We start from the raw sequence: 17,191 nt of genomic DNA on the forward strand, positions 1-17,191 counted from the left end.
GGAAGAGGTGCAGAGAGGACTCAGAGCGGGGACTGGGCTTGTCAGCATCAGAGGAAGCTGAAGAGGGAAACATGCCTCTCAGGCAGAGAGCTCTGGGCTTTCCCCCAGATGTCCTGTCTCCCTGCCTTGAGGGTCTTCGCCTGGCTCCAGAGCCCAGCACCTCTTGCCTGGGGCACTCTGAGCATCTGTGAGCTTGTATAAGCAACGCTGCCCATGCAAGCACTCAGCGTTTGTGCAAATGCGTTGTGGCTGGGGTAAGGGCTTCCCAGCCGCTTGCTAGCCATGCGTGTGACCACCACAGGGACGAGTTGCTCCTGAGGCTGTGGTTGAGGATCACCTCTGCACTCCCTTCAGCTTCCCCAGCTGGGTGGTTAGGATGGTCTGCCCCCACCCCAGATCCCACTGTCTCCTGTCTCCTCCATCTGGCTAGAAGAGGGGGTCCAGACTCCCCACTCTCACTATCAAGTCCAGGGCACTGGGCTCCAGAGACTCCTCTCTGGCTCCTTGTCCTTGCTAGACTCTGGCCACCTCTGTGCTGTCCCTCACTCTGCTCTTTCAGACCCAAGGGCATTCTCTGTCCCCTGCATCTGGTCCTCTCCAGGAGTGTCCCTGACCACTGTGGTCCACACAGCAGGCCTTCCATTCCCGACACTCCTGTCTCTAAAAGCCTGTGCTCCTTTTGGGACATTTGGTCTTGCCCTATGCTGTCCGGGGACCCAACCGTCAGGGGTGAATGTGGGACTCCCAGGTGTAGAGAGACACCTTATTCCAATGATCTGGGTTTCCCTTCCTGCCAAGCCCAGGGCTGGCACCGAACCGTGCTTGCCCACGATTGGAAAGATGGATCATCTGACCATGATGTCACCTGACCCTTGCAGGGTGACACAGGCAGAACCCCTTAGGTTAAAACGGGGAAGATATGTACACATCAACAAAAGTCTTGGTTTTGACGCAAAGACAAGGCCCTTCCTGGGTTCTAACCCTCTCCTTGTGCCCCAGCCCAGATGACAAAGGGGGTCCCTGAGAGCAGCCGCCTCGAGAAGCCTTCTGCCTCACCTCCCAGCTTGCCACCTGATTTTATTTAATTGCCCCCAGACTTTATTGATACCTCCTAGATTAGAGTGCCTGAGACCTGGAAAATTCACAATCACATGCTTTTTTTTATTTAGTGTAATATTTAGTATATCAAAAGTGATCAACATAACATAATCACATGATTTCTTAAAAAAAAGGAGAGGAGTTCCCGTCGTGGTGCAGTGGAAACGAATCCGACTAGGAACCATGAGGTTGTGGGTTCTATCCCTGGCCTTGATCAGTGGGTTAAGGATCCAGTGTGGCCATGAGCTGTGGTGTAGGTCACAGAGGCGGCTCAGATCCTGCATTACTGTGGCTGTGGTGTAGGCTGGTGGCAACAACTCCGATTAGCTCCCTAGCCTGGGAACCTCCATATGCCGCAGGTGCGCCCTAAAAAGACAAGACAAAAGACAAAAGAAAAAAAGAAAAAAAGAAAAAAAAAAAAAGAAAGAAAGAAAGGACAGAAGGAAAAAAGACAGTGCACTGCTTTTCCACCGAGTTGTTCATAATCATCTAATTAGAGCAAATGTGGTGCACTTGTCCATGGGGAAGAAACTTCATGGAGATTCAAAAAGGAAAAAAGTGGGTTCCCTGGGAGTGTTCTAGGGGCAGGAACTGGCTCCCCGGCACAGGCTAGACCATTTGTTATCTGCAAAACCTAATGCAGTTTGGTAAAGGTCCTAGGGCCCCTGTCTCTGCCAGCTTGGGGACGTAGTGGAAGATGATCACGCCACAAAACATGGAACAGGGCTGCCTGTTGAGGGGACTTTTGTCTGTACAGTGTTTCTCTGATAGGTGCTGGGGGTAGGGCGCCCTGCCTCAGAGAGGACACAGGCAAGGATGGTGCTGGTTCCTTTGCTGTTGACAAGGGCTGGAGGGGCAGAAGACATGCTGGCAGGGATGGACAGTGGCCACTGGAGTAGGATGCAGTCCCTGCCCTCAAGTGGATGTAGCCCCAACTCTGGCTATGGGCTGTCCCCCTAGCAGGAGAGGACTGCTCAATCTGCCCCCAAACATGAGTCCTGGCTGTGGGGCCGTGGAGGCGGGCCTTCACCTCTTCTCCCTACTCCTGAACTTGGTTCCACGATTCTCTTGCGGTTAAGAGCTGTGTTGTGTGCTCTCAGCTGGCAGCCCAGACTGTCATTTCCAGTGTTTCCAGAAGAGCAGGAGTGGACAGAGAACTGAGCAGGAGGTGAAATTCAGGTACACTGGTCCTCTGCCTGACACAGACACTTGAAATGACAGAGGGGAAGCCAGGCACCCTCTCTGGGCCTCAGTACCCCCTCGTGGAAAAGGAGAGCACTTACGGGGGTGGGGGGCTGCCTTCTCGGCTGCCAGCTGTGGTCCTACCTAGGGTTTGGTGGCAGGTTGGGGGCTGTACAGACTCTGGGTCTGGAGGGGGACTGATGGCCCTGTGAAAGAGCCTTAAGGAGGGGCTCAGGGCCATGCAAGACCTTCCTGGGGACCTGATGGGGCGGAGCTGTGGGACAGCCTGTGGAGGAAGCCATGACAGCTCACAGAGGCAATAACAAGCCTGCAGAAAATTGAGAGTGACAATTGCCTTTCAGAGTGGGCCAAGCAAGGCCAGGCTTGACGGTTTCCAGGGCACCAACCTCTTTCTTCCATCAGAAAAGCCACAGAAACTCCCAGCTCAGGGAGGTGAGCAAGGAGGTCATAGGGTGTGGAGGGCTGGGGGCAGGGCGGCCCGATGGGGGTCCTGCTTCCCTAAAAGTCTCATTAGGACACACAGAAAACAATTTGCCAGGCCATGTTGCGTCACCGCCTAGGCGGTTTGCTGCACATTAGATTCATTATTTTACCAGGTCAATGCCTCTGACAGATATTCATTTGTGGGAGATGAGCACGGCTGCTTCTTTTATCCCCACGGATTACTTGGCTCTTCTGCAAAGCGATACCAGTGACTTGCAGAGACTTTAATCCCAATTGCTCCAGACTGTTTACAAGGAGAAAAAAAAATCTGTCCGCACACACAAAAAAGCCAAGTCCCCGTCTCCGAGTCCTGCCCCTTCTGCAGGGCAGAGGCTGAGCCTCAGAAGAGACACTGATGGATGAGGAAGCGGCCCTCCTCCCCACCCCTGACCCCGGGTGAAGCCCTCAGTCCAGAGCACATCCTGTTGAGGGTCTGGGGAAGATCTTTGTCTTGTTGAGTCCTCTTTCTTCCATCAGCTGGAAGCTGGTCTCACCTAGTCCCACCCAGAATAATGGTGCAGGATCACTGGCCCCGAGAGAATCATGGGGTGACATTCTGAACACTGCTGTTCTCTCTCTTTTCCTTCCTTCCTTCCTTCCTTCCTTCTTTCCTTCCTTCCTTTCCTTTCTTTCCTTCTTTCTGTATTTTTAGGGCTGCACCCATGGCATATGCAAGTTCCCAGGCTACGCGCTGAATCGCAGCTTCAGCTGCTGGCCTACACCACAACCACAGCAACACCGGATCCTTAACCCACTGAGCGAGGCCAGGGATTAAATCCGCGTCCTCATGCATACTAGTCATGTTCATTACCAATGAGTCGTAATGGGAACTCCACCCACTGTTTTCTTTAAAGATCTCAGTAGCCCAGGTGGGAAACAGCACAGGTGGCTGAACTGGTGAGTGACTGGGGACGCCTCGCAGAGGGGCTCCCACAGGCCAATGCCCAGCCCCCCAACCCAGCTCCTCCCTGGGCTGCAGGGCATCTGCTCTGTGAATGGCACAGGATCATGATGGATCTCCTCATGTCCCCAGCTGGGTCCCTCTGGGGAGCTGAGTGCCTCACACGGTCTCAAAGAGGAGGGGACCCGAAGAATCCCAGTCCTGCAGAGTCCTCAGTGTGACAGTGTTAGAGGCTGGCCTCGTACCAAAGACCTGCTGTGTAATGCTTTGCTTTCCTTGCAGTCTCCAAACTTTGCACAGCCACACTCTACCAGGCCTGCCTTCTACTGGGTAAAGCATCAGGGTGTGTGTGTGTGTGTGTGTGTGTGTGTGTGCGTGCATGCAAGCGTGCCCATGCATGTCTGTGTGCACCTGTTGTGTGCGGCCTCACCTACCTGTGAGTATGTCCATCCACATTCTGGGGGCAGTGGCTACCTGTCCAGTGGATGAGTAATTAATTGGAGGGTGATAAAGCAATTAGCCCCAGAGCTTTCGAAAATAATGAATGAGGGTCCTGTAGATGTCAATATTTGAAAATACTAATTTAAGGCCTATTAGCTGAAACAAATTTTAATTAAACAGGGAATAATCAGGGTGATGAGAGGAAACTAAAACCTTTGGCCAGTGGCAAAGTCCCCGTGAACGCAGAGAGGAACTGTGTGGATCTGGAGCTTGGATCTGGTCAAGGTGGGCAGGGATGGGATGAAGAAGGCAATGCCAGCTTCTTGCTCTGGGTCTCGATCTTCTCATCTGTAAAATGGGAGGGCCCCTCAGGGCTGCTCTCAAGTAAACTTTTGACTGTGAGGAGGGAGGTGCGAGGCTGGGGGGAGCAGACTCTGAGCGTATCTACTGGGGCATGGCTATGTTTCCAAGAATGTTTACAGGGTGTCACCCCATAGGACCCGGCACAAAAGAGCTTGGCCAACAGCAGTACAGTCTTTGGAAGGACTCAGTCCTTAGGTTTTCCTGCACAGGATCATAGGAGCCCTAAAATCTCAGCTTGGTACAAACTTTAAATCAGCTCTCCAAGAAAGAAGATCTTCTGTCAGTGGGATTATGTGGGACAAGAGGTTCTGCTGGAAAGGTTACTCCCTACCCTGCCATTAGACACCTTGGACTCCTGACAGGACGCTTTTCCAAGGAAAGCGCCTGTATCCACATTTCTCTCACCCAACTCTTCAACCAACCCTCTCTTGGAAGAAGGACCCTCCCATGGATGTGGGCCGCTACAGAGGGAAGTCTGAGGGCCAGGGAGGTGTGTGTTTAAGTCTGTGTGTGTGCCTCTGTGTGCGTCTTTGCATTTGCCTCTTTACGTGTGTCTGTGTGTCTGTGTGTGTCTATACTTGTGCCCATCTTGAATATGTGTATGTGTGCCTATGTGTGCCCATGTCTTTGAATATCTATGTGTATCTATGCATATGCTCATGAGTGTCTGTGTGTGCATCTGCTGTGTGTGTATGTCAAGGGGCCAGGAGTTTCCAGGTGGGCAGAACCAACCCCACAGGACTGCCCTTTTCCCAGGGCCTCAGCCTCAGCAGACAGAGGCAAGGACTTTGGCTCCCACCAGGGTCTTTGTTGGGTTATTTATTTATAATTTGTAATTTATCATTCCACAAATGATCGGAGGTGGAGATCATAGTTAGCCTGGGGCTCCCCTCTGGCCGAGCATGGAGGCTATCCTCTAAGGCTTACCCCAAGAGCCCAGAACAACCTCATCTCCTCTTTGGACTGGTCTCAGCCAAAGACAACACACTTGGCCTCATCCTTCCTTCCCCCGCCTCCTGAGTCAGACACCCACCTGCAGTTCCTGCTTCCCACTTAGCCTCCAGCTCCTCTGCCCGCTCCCTTATCTCTGGGCTCTGAAACCAAATGTCCAGGCCAGCTGTTTCCTTCTAAGATCTTGTCCTTTTCTTGGGCCCCTCCTCCTGCAGTATCTCCCTGGGGGCTGTGGTGTGGGACGCTCGCTCTCCTGGCCACCCCTCTTAAGAGGTGGACTTCAGCTCTGCACCAGATCCCTAGCCACCCGGGCCTCACCTTGAGCCTACTTTGTGGGCAGGAACCACGTGACCTTCTGTCCAGTCCCCTGCCCCTACCTTGGCTGAGGGGGGCTGGGGGCCCCATGCACTCAGTCAGTGCTGCTGGAATTGAAAGTTGCATAATAACCTGGGGCCCCTTGGAAACTTTTCATTTCAACACAGAGACTGATTAAATAGCAACAAAAATAAATTATGTATACAGGGTGGTAAAAGCATCCAGAGACCGGAGACTTGGGGTCTGTGCCTCATATAAATGCAAATGCTGTAATAGCATTGCAGTGGGTCCCCACCCCCACCCCACATACACCTGGGGAGGGAAGGTCAGAGCTGGGGTGGAGGGTGTATAGGCAGAGCGCCAGCAAGCTCAAGCCTGCTGGGGCTTTAAACAAAACCTAAAGCCAGGCATGAGACCCAACCCAGTGCAGAAAGAAAGTGACTCCAGATAACTAAGGTTTAAGGCTGAGTGTGTAAACAAAAGGCTGCAGAAACAGTGTATATGTCTTGAGTCTTCGGGGTGAATGGCACCGAATCTGGGAGGTGCAGGTGGAGTGATGAGAGGGGTGATGAGCAGGGAGTTGGGGGCCTGTTTTCCTGGCTCCACAGCAAACATTGCCTCCTGGCCTCTGCCACTGACCCCCGAACCCCCAGGGCTGAGCCAAAGGGACCCCTCCTCCTGGATGCCCTGCCCAAGCTGCTTGCCTCTTGGGCGTCCTACTCCCCAGAGGAGGTGTTTGCTGCTTCTCTTCACCCTGGGCATCTTGGTTAGTGTTCACATTAGCAGCTCTCACTTGGGCTGTCGGCAGGGTGGAAGCTTTTTATAACCGCAGGTGTCTCTGGGCAGGGCCACCTCCTCCGTGCTCTTGGTCTTGCCAGCTTCTCCCTCCTCCCTGCTTCTGGGGACTGCATCCCAGGGCCCAACTGCTGGAGGCCTGGGCACTGAGTCCGGCCTGGGTCCAGGGATAAGGAAGGGGAGGAAAGGGCTCTAGACCTCCATCAGGTTGGGCATCAAGCTGAGCTGTGTGCCGGAGCCTGTCCAGTCCCCTCTGTCTAGGGACAGCTCTTCCCTGGACTGTGCCTTATCCATCATCTGGCCACCACGTAGTCCCTCTCGCATGCCCTAGGCACCCAATCAGAACTGGCCAACAGACTGATTACAAAGTCATTATGCTGAGGACGAGCACTTCTTTTCCTGTTGGGCTACCGTCCCCTTCTTATTTTTGTGTCTCACTCCTTTATCTTTTTTCCTTCCTTCCTACCTTCCTTCCTTCCTTCCTTTCTTTTCTGTCTTTCTGTCTTTCTTTCTCTCTTTCTTTCTTTCTATCTTTTTGGGCCGGACCTGCAGCATATGGAGGTTCCCAGGCTAGGGGTCCAATCAGAGCTGTAGCTGCCAGCCTACACCACAGACACAGCAACGCCAGATCCAAGTCGCGTCTGTGACCTTCATCACAGCTCACGGCAATGCCGGATCTTTAACCCACTGAGCAAAGCCAGAGATCAAACCCACATCCTCGTGGATAATAGTCAGGTTCATTACCACTGAGCCATGACAGGAACTCCCCCATTCTCTTTCTACTACACAGCTGCTCTGTCCCTTAAGTTATGTCAAATCTCTGTGAACTGGTCATCCTAATAAGATTAAAGTACTAAACTTCTGAGGCAGGTGAGTACAGCACTTTATACTTTTCAAAGGGCCATCTTATTAAATCTCTCCTCTTCTTAACACATCTGCAAGGCTCTCAGGGCAGGCCCCATCCTGCCCAACTCATGGATGAGGAAACTGAGGTCCCAGGAGGCTTGTTTGCATTTGCATAATTAGGACTCCTCAATCCTCAGGGCCTCCATCCTGTGGAAAAGCTGCAAAGGCATGAAATAGGTCTCCTCGCCTTGACCATTTAATTTTCCACTGATTGCAAGGAGTGAGGGGCATGAAGGGTGCCTGTCCACTGCTGTCTCTTCTGGGGCAGGGAGGCTGGGACACCAGGCAGCTGAGCCTGGGGGCCTGCTGGGTCCTCCTTTTGGGTCCATTCCTGCTGGGTCCCCAACCTCCAGGTCACAGTGGCTGAGGAGCTGCCAGCATTGCAGGGGACCTCACCTCTCATCTGTGCACTTCACCTCAGATAGGGGGAGGGGACTGTTGCGAGGGTCACCTGCCTGCATGGGGACTCAACCTCTGGAACTTGCCCTGCCTGGCCCCATCCCAGGAGTCTCCCCACCCCCTGTACCCTACCTGTGCCCAGAGCTGGGAGGACAGGTGGGAAAGAGGACATGTGCTCTCATTACTTATTTGAAAAGACTAAATTAGAGAAAGAGGGAACAACCTTTAGAGAAATCAGGGAAGACAGCACTGTCCTCCGATTTTATAAACAACGATGACCACAGAGTGCAACGAAGGCTGTGTGGACCAGGCAAAGCAAATTCCAGCAGCAGAGGGATGAGGAGGAACTATAAGATGCCACGTAAGCATCTTACTGTGGAGATGCAGGGAAGAAGACAACATATTCTCACTCATATAGATTGGTGAAGAGTTCCCATTGTGGCGCAGCAGAAACAGACCCAACTGGTATCCATGAGGATTCGTGTTCGATCCATGGCCTCGAACAGTAGATTAAGGATCTGGCATTGCCGAGAGCTGCTGCACAGGTTGCAGACTCGGCTAAGGATCCAGCATTGCTGTGGCTATAGTGCAGGCTGGCAGCTGTAACTCTGATTGGACCCCTAGCCTGGGAACTTCCATGTGCTGCACCTGCTGGTCTTAAAAAAAAAAATAGATAAAAGAGTGAAAGAGACAATTCATCCGTGTCATACTGAAAATGAGGGGCCACTGACACTGTTTCAGGGTTATCAGGGTCATTCAAGGCAGGTCCTGAAAGCCCCGGAGGACAGTCCCCAGGACCCATGCCTGGGTACCTGACAAAATCCCCGTGGAGAGACTGGCTCTGCAGGTCCAGACCTGTAGCCAGCACCTCCTCCTACTTACTGCTTTACACCTTTCTCAACAGTCCCCTCTTGCAGGAAGCCTTCTTGAATTGACCTCCTGCCTCTGATGATTTTCATAGTATGTTCTCTAGCTGCCTTCAAACTCTTCATATTTGTTCTTGGTTAGAAGTGATCCTGCAGGTACTGCCAAGTTGCCTTCTAATGTCCAGATCCTGCCCCAACCCCTGGGAGGCACAACAGAGGAAGGCGGTTGCCACGACACATATTTCTGATGTTCCTTAAAAGCAATGCATGGATGGCGTGAACTGGATGAACTGCTCTTGGAGGTGAGGAGTGACGTGGACTGTGCCCCTGTGGAGGGCCGCCCTTCCACCTTTCCACATTCAATGCCTCCTGCACTGACCTCTGCTGGTGAAGTGACTGTGCCTCCAAAAATGCGAGAGCTGGAAGAGACTTGCAAGACCACCTGGGCCCATCCTTCTTTCTGCAGGTAAGGACAGGAGGGGCTGTCTAAGGAAGACAGCCGCTCAAGACTGCCTGGCAGCTAGAGGCAGCCTGCCTGCAGTCCCGGGCCCTGGTCTGGCCTTGCCAATGCACTGTAGCAGGTGGGGTTGTCTCCACAGTGAGGGTCATTCTTTTTCTACTCTCTGGTCCCCAACTAGACTGAATTTGAGGCCAGGATCATGCCTTCTGCTCTGTCTGGGTCCCCAGCATGTCCACCAGAGCACAGAGCACACGGTAGGCAACACATAGTAACATCAGAACCATCGTTTTTGGAAGCTGTCTCCAAGTGCCGTGTCATGGCCATACTATTTTTATCTAGGAACATCTACTAAGCACTGCCAACAACAGAATGGGCCACCTGGCAAGTGGAGTGTCCCTGTTGGAAGGTGGGTGCAAGCAAAGACTGGTGAACATGTGTGAGAGATGCCGGGGAGATTCCTAGAGTGGGCATGAAGATGGACCACAAAATCCTGACGTTTCATCCTCTCCCTAAGGTTTCATGATTCTGTCTCTCTGAGGATGAAGGGACAGATGGAGAAGTAGGTTGGGTAGCACATGTTTGGAGCCCCGGAAGACGGCTTGCTTTGTTGAAACCAGACCTTGAGATTAGCGAGCTCCTTCAGGACCTGAAATGTCTGGAAGAGGCTGAATTCAGAAGGTTTTATTTTTTTAGGCCCGCACCCATGGCATATGGAAGTTCCCAGGCTAGGGGTCGAATTGGAGCGGCAATTGCCGGCCTACGCCACAGCCCCAACAATGCCAGATCCAAGCCACATCTGTGACCTACACCACAGCTCATGGCAATGCTGGACCTTTAACCCACTGAGCGAGGCCAGGAATCGAACCTGTGTCCTCATGGACACCAGTTGGGTTGTTTCTGCTGAGCCACAGGGGGAACTCCCAGAATGTTTTAAATAGAGAAATCTTAGCTGATCACTCAAGACCTGGGAGGTGCTGTTTAGCATGTGACAAGAGAAAGGAAGTGACAAATAAGACAAGAGACAATCAGGCCTGGTGTCTGACTTCACTGAGCTTATAGTTTTGTGGGGAGAAGAGAAGCTGCGCATAAACTCTGAAACATCAACCATAAAAAAGCAAATTAATAATAAAGAGCTCAGAATAAAGAGAGAAGCTGTGTTTCAAGGCCATACGCAATTAGCTGCCCAATGACGGATAGAGTCGACAAGGTCTGGGGTGACTCCGAGGAGGAGGGAGCACTCACTTGCGGCTGCAGGGCTCATGGAGAGCTCTGGAGGCTGGTCTGGCACATTTTTAATCTGTTGTGACCATTGGGATTTGACTTCCAAGGACCATCCAACTGAGCTCATCAACGGCTGGGAAGCCCAGACCCACTCCAGCAGGTCCCCCGGGGGAGGGCATGGGTTACCCCTCATCTTCACTCGAGTGGCTGCCTGTGGCTGTCCCTGAAGGCAGAGCTGACAAGCAGGGGGTTTGGTCACTGTCCCCCTGCCCTTCCTGCCTCTGCAGGTGAGTCTGCTGCCTCTTTTTTTTTAATTAATTAATTAATTTCCTAGTTTTATCATTTATTTTTTTTCCACTGTACAGCATGGGGACCAAGTTCCTCTTACATGTATACATTTTTTCCCCCACCCTTGTTCTGTTGCAATATAAGTATCAAGAAAAGAGGACTTGAGGGCATGCTGATGCCTCTCCTCCCCAGCAGAGAGCTTGGACCGTAGCGGCTGGTCTGTTGATAGCAGGACCCCTGGCTGCAATCAACCAACACCTACCAGCCAGCAACCTGTTCCAGGGGAGAAGGTGGGGAAGAAACTCTGGTCCTTATGCCCAACTCCCCAACTGTCCCTGTGCTTGGTTTGGGATGCAGCCCATAAGTCCAGTCCCCAGCCCCCACTTTCACACCTGAAGCCCTGAGCAGGGAAAATGAGTGTGTCTTTTGCCACTGTGCCTGGGGGAGTCTGGCAGCTTGGTGGTGGTGTCAGTAGGGATTCAGATCTTTGCATCTTCTCTAAAACCCCTGGGGGGAGGAACAGCAAGTCCACAGGAGGGGAAACCCTAGGGGGTATAGCGAAGGGCCAGAGCAGGCCCTGGCCTCTCTTGGAATGGTTCCCATCCCCCCCCCCATTTGGGCTTCCTTTGGCCCATTTTTGGGGGCTTAAGGGGGTGCCCATCACCACCTCCCATGTTTCAGGACTTACTGCCTCAGCATCCTGGCTGCCTGAGAACTCCCTTTTTAGCTGAGCTGAGACAAAGGGGCATTTTTCCCGCTGAACTTTGTCCAGAGAAGAACATGATGAGCATCTAAAAGCCACGAGTGGGCCTCACATATCTTGAGGGAGGCCCAGGGCTTGGCTGGTTGACCGGTGACAGCCCACTGCTTTGTTCCCCGGGCCTGGATGGTGTGTGTGTGTGTGTGTGTGTGTGTGTGTGTGTGTGTGTGTGTGTGTGTGTGTGTGTATGTGTGTATTGGGGGCGAGGTGCTTCTGGCTTGTGGGGTGTGTCTGAGCACCCAATGCGCCACGCGAGTGGTTCTAGCCTGGGTCTGGGTGAGGCTGCTGTTGCCTTCCCCGCTCCACCCCAGCAGCAGCTCCCACACCTCTTGAATGATCTCTGCTCCTCTGGCCACTAAGTTTCTCTCTCTCATCTTAGGAAAGTCTCCGATCCTCAGTTTTATTTGCCGAGCTGAATGAGACAACTGACAGGTTTTGAACTGAAATGATCAAGCTCTTCTCAGCTCAGGATCTCAGCAACACCCACCTGCCTGGGTTCTCTGTGATGAGTCATCACTCAGGTGCCTCCCCAGCCCCCATCTCAGCACACACCTACCAAGTCCCTGGTTCTGGGCAGCAACTCCCAGCAGAGCAAGCTACTCCCTTTGCTTCAGCCTCGATTGACACCCTGGTCCTCTAGCCCATCCAAGCGTGTCTTCCCGGAGGGACAGAACCACCGCCCCCCTGGGTGGGGGGTGCATCTCCTGGGCAGAGCCCCATCCCAGACTCAAGAAAGCCTGCAGAGAGGGGAGGAGAAAACTAGTGGACATGAGGAAATGGGCTCTGTGGGTTAGAGGGCAGGGGCTGGAGGGCGGGTGGGCAGTGCTCCAGGACCTGCTACTGGTTCCTCGGCCTCACCCCTCACCTCTCTCAGGAGCTGGGGAGGGCAGGTGGAGGGAGCTGGAGGCAGCAGGAGTGACTTCACATCTTTGTTGCTGTAGCTGCTGGGCTGAAAATAGTCCTCTCTAGGGCAGGCTGGCTCAGGGTGTGAAAAGCTCCGCTCCCAGGGAGCAGCAGGAACCAGCCAGGGAGAAAAATGAAGCACAGGTCTGGTGCTTGCTTGCTTAGCTGAGGAACACAAGCATCAACTCGGCAACCCTGCTTAGGCTAAGTTTGTCTGAGATGGATAACTACATGCTCATCCCACACAGCTCACTGCGACCCTGGAGATGCCCTGGAGGAGCTCAGACCCTTATCAGTGCCTCCCCATTTTCTGGGGGCTTCCTGCCCCTGGGCTCTGCCCTAAAAGCTGCACACCTGGCAGCATCTTATCCTCCAGCTACTCCAGACACAGGTTGTAGCACCTTTACTTTACAGATGGAACCTGAGGCTCAGAGAAGTTAATTCGCCTGCCTAGGGTCACACAGCCACAGAGGTGGGGGTCATGTGCCAGGGCTGTGCTTCCCCAGCAAACATTTCGGGCTGTAAAGGCTCTCCAGTTCCCTTTCCTATCTTCCTGTTGCTACCTGCTTCCTGCACAGGACAAGTGATGTGAGCTACTGTGTCCTTGTGCTCCCTAGGGGGGCGGTCAGAAGTGGAGGCCTCCTCCCTGGATGCTGGAGGGAGTTTGGGGGCCAGACCGAACGGAGCACTTCCCTCCCTTGGCCCAGTGGTCAGCATCTTAGCGCCTGCATCAGCATGATCACGGGTCACTTTGTATATTCCCAGCACGATCCCCAACCTTCATTTCCACCCTAAAGTACACCAGATAATTAAGTCTCTTTCAGGCCTCCTCAGTATAATGCAGATTAATTTATTATTTAAATATGAATAGAATATTAGCTCATTGTCTTAATAGTTCTGATAAATGTTTGGGGGGAGGGCACAGGATGGAAATCCTCCCACTCGCCCCCTCCCTCCACCAGAATGGAAAGAACCCTGGGGCTGCCAGCAGCTGGTTGGCTGGACCTGGGGGTGGGGGGAGGGGCTCCAGACCCTGGGGTGCACAGGTGGCTTCCAGCATGTGCCAGGTCCTCCATCCCCTAGTTGGTTCTCTTAACACAGGCCCGGCCTCCTGCCCAAGAAAGAAGGGGAAGGCAGGGCAAGCGGGACCCACAGAGCAATTTCCCAAGCTGGAGGCTTTGCCTCAGCTCTGTGGACAGGTGTGGTGGGGTGAGGGGGCAGGGAGAGAGCTCTGGAACTAGTTTTGAGCATCCACGGAGCTGGGAAGCCCCTCAACCCCCTAGTCTGGCCTTCTCAGAAATGCTTCTGGGTCAAAGACATCTTCATGAAATAATCCAAAGGGTGCTTTTGGTAGTGTTGGTTGTGTGTGTGTGTGGACAGGTAGGTCCTAAGGAAACTAGGAGCATGGGTGGCAAACCGTCTTGGCTTTGCTAACACTCTGCTTCCCCACCCCTTCCCATCCTGGGTCCCAGGGGACCAAGGTAAAGCCTAGGAGGGCAGGCCCCCTCCTGTGAGGCCTACAGCTTCTCCTAGAAACAATCTCTGGTGAAGGGAAACTCAGGCTTCTGGCCACTTCCATATCCTGCAAAGATGCCCCCTCAGCTTTCTGATCTCCACAGCAGGCACAGCAATAATAAGACCCTTAATATCTGAAGTAGCACACTGGCACAGGGAACGGAGCCATGGGCCTTCCTGCTAAGCACTTCTGTTATGGACAGAATGTTTGTGTTCCTCCCAAAAGCATATGTTGAAGCCCTAACCCCTAATGTGACAGTATCAGGAGGAGGGGCCTTTGGTAAGTGGCAAGGTTTAGATGAGGTTATGAGGATGGGGCCTCATGGTGGGATTAGTGCCCTTGTAAGAAGAGGAAGTGACTGGAGTTCCATCTCTTTCTACCAAGTGTGGTCCCAGCCTGAAGGAGGCCATCTGCTAGCCTGGATCTGAATCTGGCAGCACCTTGAACCTGGACTTCTCAGCCCCTGTTAACCATGAGAAATAAGCACCTTTAGTCGGAGCCACCAAGCCTGTGTATTTTATCAGAGCAGCCTAAGCTAAGACAGCCTCACTTTCTTTCTTTCTTTTTTTTTTTTTTTTTTGGTCTTTTTGTCTTTTTGTCATTTTTGGGCCATACCTAAGGCATATGGAGGTTCCCAGGCTAGGGGTCAAACTGGAGCTGTTGCCGCCAGATCCACAGCAATGCCAGATCTGAGCTGCGTCTGCGACCTACACCACAGCTCACAGCAATGCTAGATCCTTAACCCCCTGAGTGAGGCCAGGGATCGAACCTGCAACCTCATGGTTCCTAGTCGGATTTGTTTCCACTGCACCATGACGGGAACTCCATTTTTTTTTTAAATGATATTTATTTTTCCATTATTGCTGGTTTACAGCGATCTGTTAATATTCCACGGTACAGCAAAGAGACCCAGTCACACCTACATATATTTTTTTTTCTCATGTTATCCTTATCTTGCTCCCTCATAAGTGACTAGATAGTTCCTAGTGCTATATAGCAGGATCTCTTTGCTTAACCATTCCAAAGGCAATAGTTTGCGTCTAGGAATCCCAGATTCCCAAGACAGCCTCACTTTATAGATGTGGAGACTGAGGCCAGAGAAGTCAAGTGTGGCCCTTTGGCTGCAGAGGGAGTGGGTGGACACAGAACACACAAGGTGACTGGTGTTCCGGGTGCCATGTTGCCCACTGACGTAGGAGGAGAGTGTCCACCTTGGGGGTGCTTGGTAAGGCAGGGAGGGGCAGGAGAGGATGGCTGTGGGGTCGAGGCCCTGCCAGGGCACTGACAGTAGAAGGCATCTCCTCACAGACAGAATAGACGCAGCTCAAGCAGCAACCCCTGAGGGATGAGGAAACTGAGACCAGGAGGTCAGAGCTTGTCGAGGGGAGGGGAGGCACCTTGCCTCCCAAAGCCCTGTGCCCCCACAAGGTCTGAAGACCCCTGGCTGTGCCCCACCTTGGGGTCATGTTACCCTAGTGCCCCCCACCCCCAGGTCTGTAGTCGATCGGGTGCCTTTGGCACAGAAGGTATTAAATCCAGCCAGGAAAAATATATGGGACACATCGTGTGGCTATGGTTCCTTCACACCACCCAGTCATACAGCTGGCAATTAATTTCCCCTATAAATGAAACACCTTTCATATCACTTTATCTGGAGAGCTTGAATTGACAGCAGCGGGTGTAATTTATACATACTTTTTACCCATCTGTTAGCATTCAGGCTTCAGGCTGCTCATGGTTTTTTTTTTTCTTTTTTCCTTTTTTTTCAATTCTCTCCCCAAATTGAAAGGATTAGGTTAGGATTAGGTGAGTGTTTTAACCAGATATTCACAAAGATGGATGGCCGGGTTTCCAGACGGCCAGTGCCCAGGGGAGGCCCTCACACAGCGGTGGCCAGGTGGGGCTCAGTGATCTGGGAAATTGCCTCCACCTGAGAGCCAGCAGCCCTGCAGGCTGAGGCTGGCGCTGCAGAGGGCCCCAGGGACACCCCAAGGCCACCTTTCATTTTACTGATGAGAAAACTGAGGCTTGGAGAAGCAAAGGGACACGTGCAAGGTTGAACAGCTGGTTAGAGGCAGCGCCAGATCTGGACTGGGGTCTGGCTGGAGGGAACCCTGGAGGGAGGGTGGCCCTGTTTTACCCTAGAAGGGCAGAGGAGTATGGAGGAGACTCGAAGTACCTGGCTGGCCAGGGTACAGTTCCTCCTGCCCCCTCGGTGTCCATGGAAGTGGACATGATCCTTGCCTCAGGGTCCTGGGGTGTTGAGATGAACGAGGCAAGGCCCTGCCTTCCAAGGTCATGGGCAGACCCCCAGCCCTTGAAATGGCCCACCTCTGCCTCTCAAGGCCATTGCAAGGTGTCTATGGCCACTGCCTCCTTCAGCTCCTCCTCCTTGCCAAGACTCAGCCCTGAAGCCATTAGCAGAGTGACTCTGTCTGGTTAGAACCAGTGAGATAGTTCTGTATTAATGCAGGGGCCTGAGGAGATTTGGCCATTAAATGTTACATTAGACCCAAGGTGTCCTGTACATGCTCCCGGTGGAGTTTTTCAGGCAGCCTTGGCTGGGGGGCCTTGGCGAGGGGGAACGTGCTGGAACTGACAACCAGGTGGAGAGGGGGGGATGCTGGGCTGTCCACTCCCCCTGGAGCTCTGAGGACATCCTGGAGAACTGCGGAGGAAGGGCAGGCGTGTCCTTGCCTCCCATTCAGCCCCAGCGAGCCCTGCTGGCCATGGCTGGGTGCCCAGGTCGTCCCTGGCCCAGCGGGGCAGCAACCCAGCTCACCTCTCAGTCCTGGGCAGCCCTGATTTCACGTCTCCCACAGTCTAGGAGCACATCCTCCTTATTGGTCCAGATCGCCCGAGTTTTAGCTCCAAAAATACATGCATGGAGGTGAGGGAACAGACAGAGGAGAAGCTGTTTCCCCTTCTATGGAGGAGGTGAGACCCGCAGGAAATAATTAGTGAATGGCACTGGCTTAATTTAAAATACAACTAACTGCATTCTAAGGGGCAGGTGACTGCTGCTCTGAGTGGCCAGGGAGGGAGAGAGGGCTATTGGCTGCAGTCATAGTCTTTCTGTCATCCTAACTACCCAGCTGCCTAACCACCCATCTCCCCCCCATCTAAATACCCATCCACTTAACTCCGCACCCACCAACTAGCTATCCATCTGCTTATTCTAGGATCTTGGGTAAACTGTGCAATCACTCTGGGCCTAGGTTTCTTTGTTGAGATGGAGAGAATTCTCCTCGGATATCCTTCTGAGCTTGTTTAAAGGATCTGATGGACCTGCAGCTAATTTGTAAAGTGGTACAAGGAATAT

The 17,191-nt window shown here is 52.9% G+C and overlaps 1 protein-coding gene and 1 long non-coding RNA gene across 51 annotated transcripts in view; both read right to left on the reverse strand.

Moving 5' to 3' along the window:
- Positions 1–17,191, reverse strand: part of CELF4 (CUGBP Elav-like family member 4) — a 313,441-nt gene that overhangs the window by 171,451 nt on the left and 124,799 nt on the right. The gene's annotated exons all lie outside the window — the stretch shown is intronic.
- LOC146402809 (uncharacterized) lies at positions 3,422–14,501 on the reverse strand. Its single transcript, XR_014807883.1, has 2 exons — positions 14,023–14,501; positions 3,422–8,480 (listed from the first exon to the last, which is right to left on the reverse strand). It is a non-coding gene; the product is annotated as an uncharacterized LOC146402809 (long non-coding RNA).

Source organism: Sus scrofa, chromosome 6 (genome assembly GCF_054392235.1).
Source record: "Sus scrofa isolate SSC_HxYL_T2T_F1_AM1 chromosome 6, Sscrofa_HxYL_maternal_Yorkshire_Landrace_v2.0, whole genome shotgun sequence".
Classification (NCBI taxonomy): Eukaryota; Metazoa; Chordata; class Mammalia; order Artiodactyla; family Suidae; genus Sus; species Sus scrofa.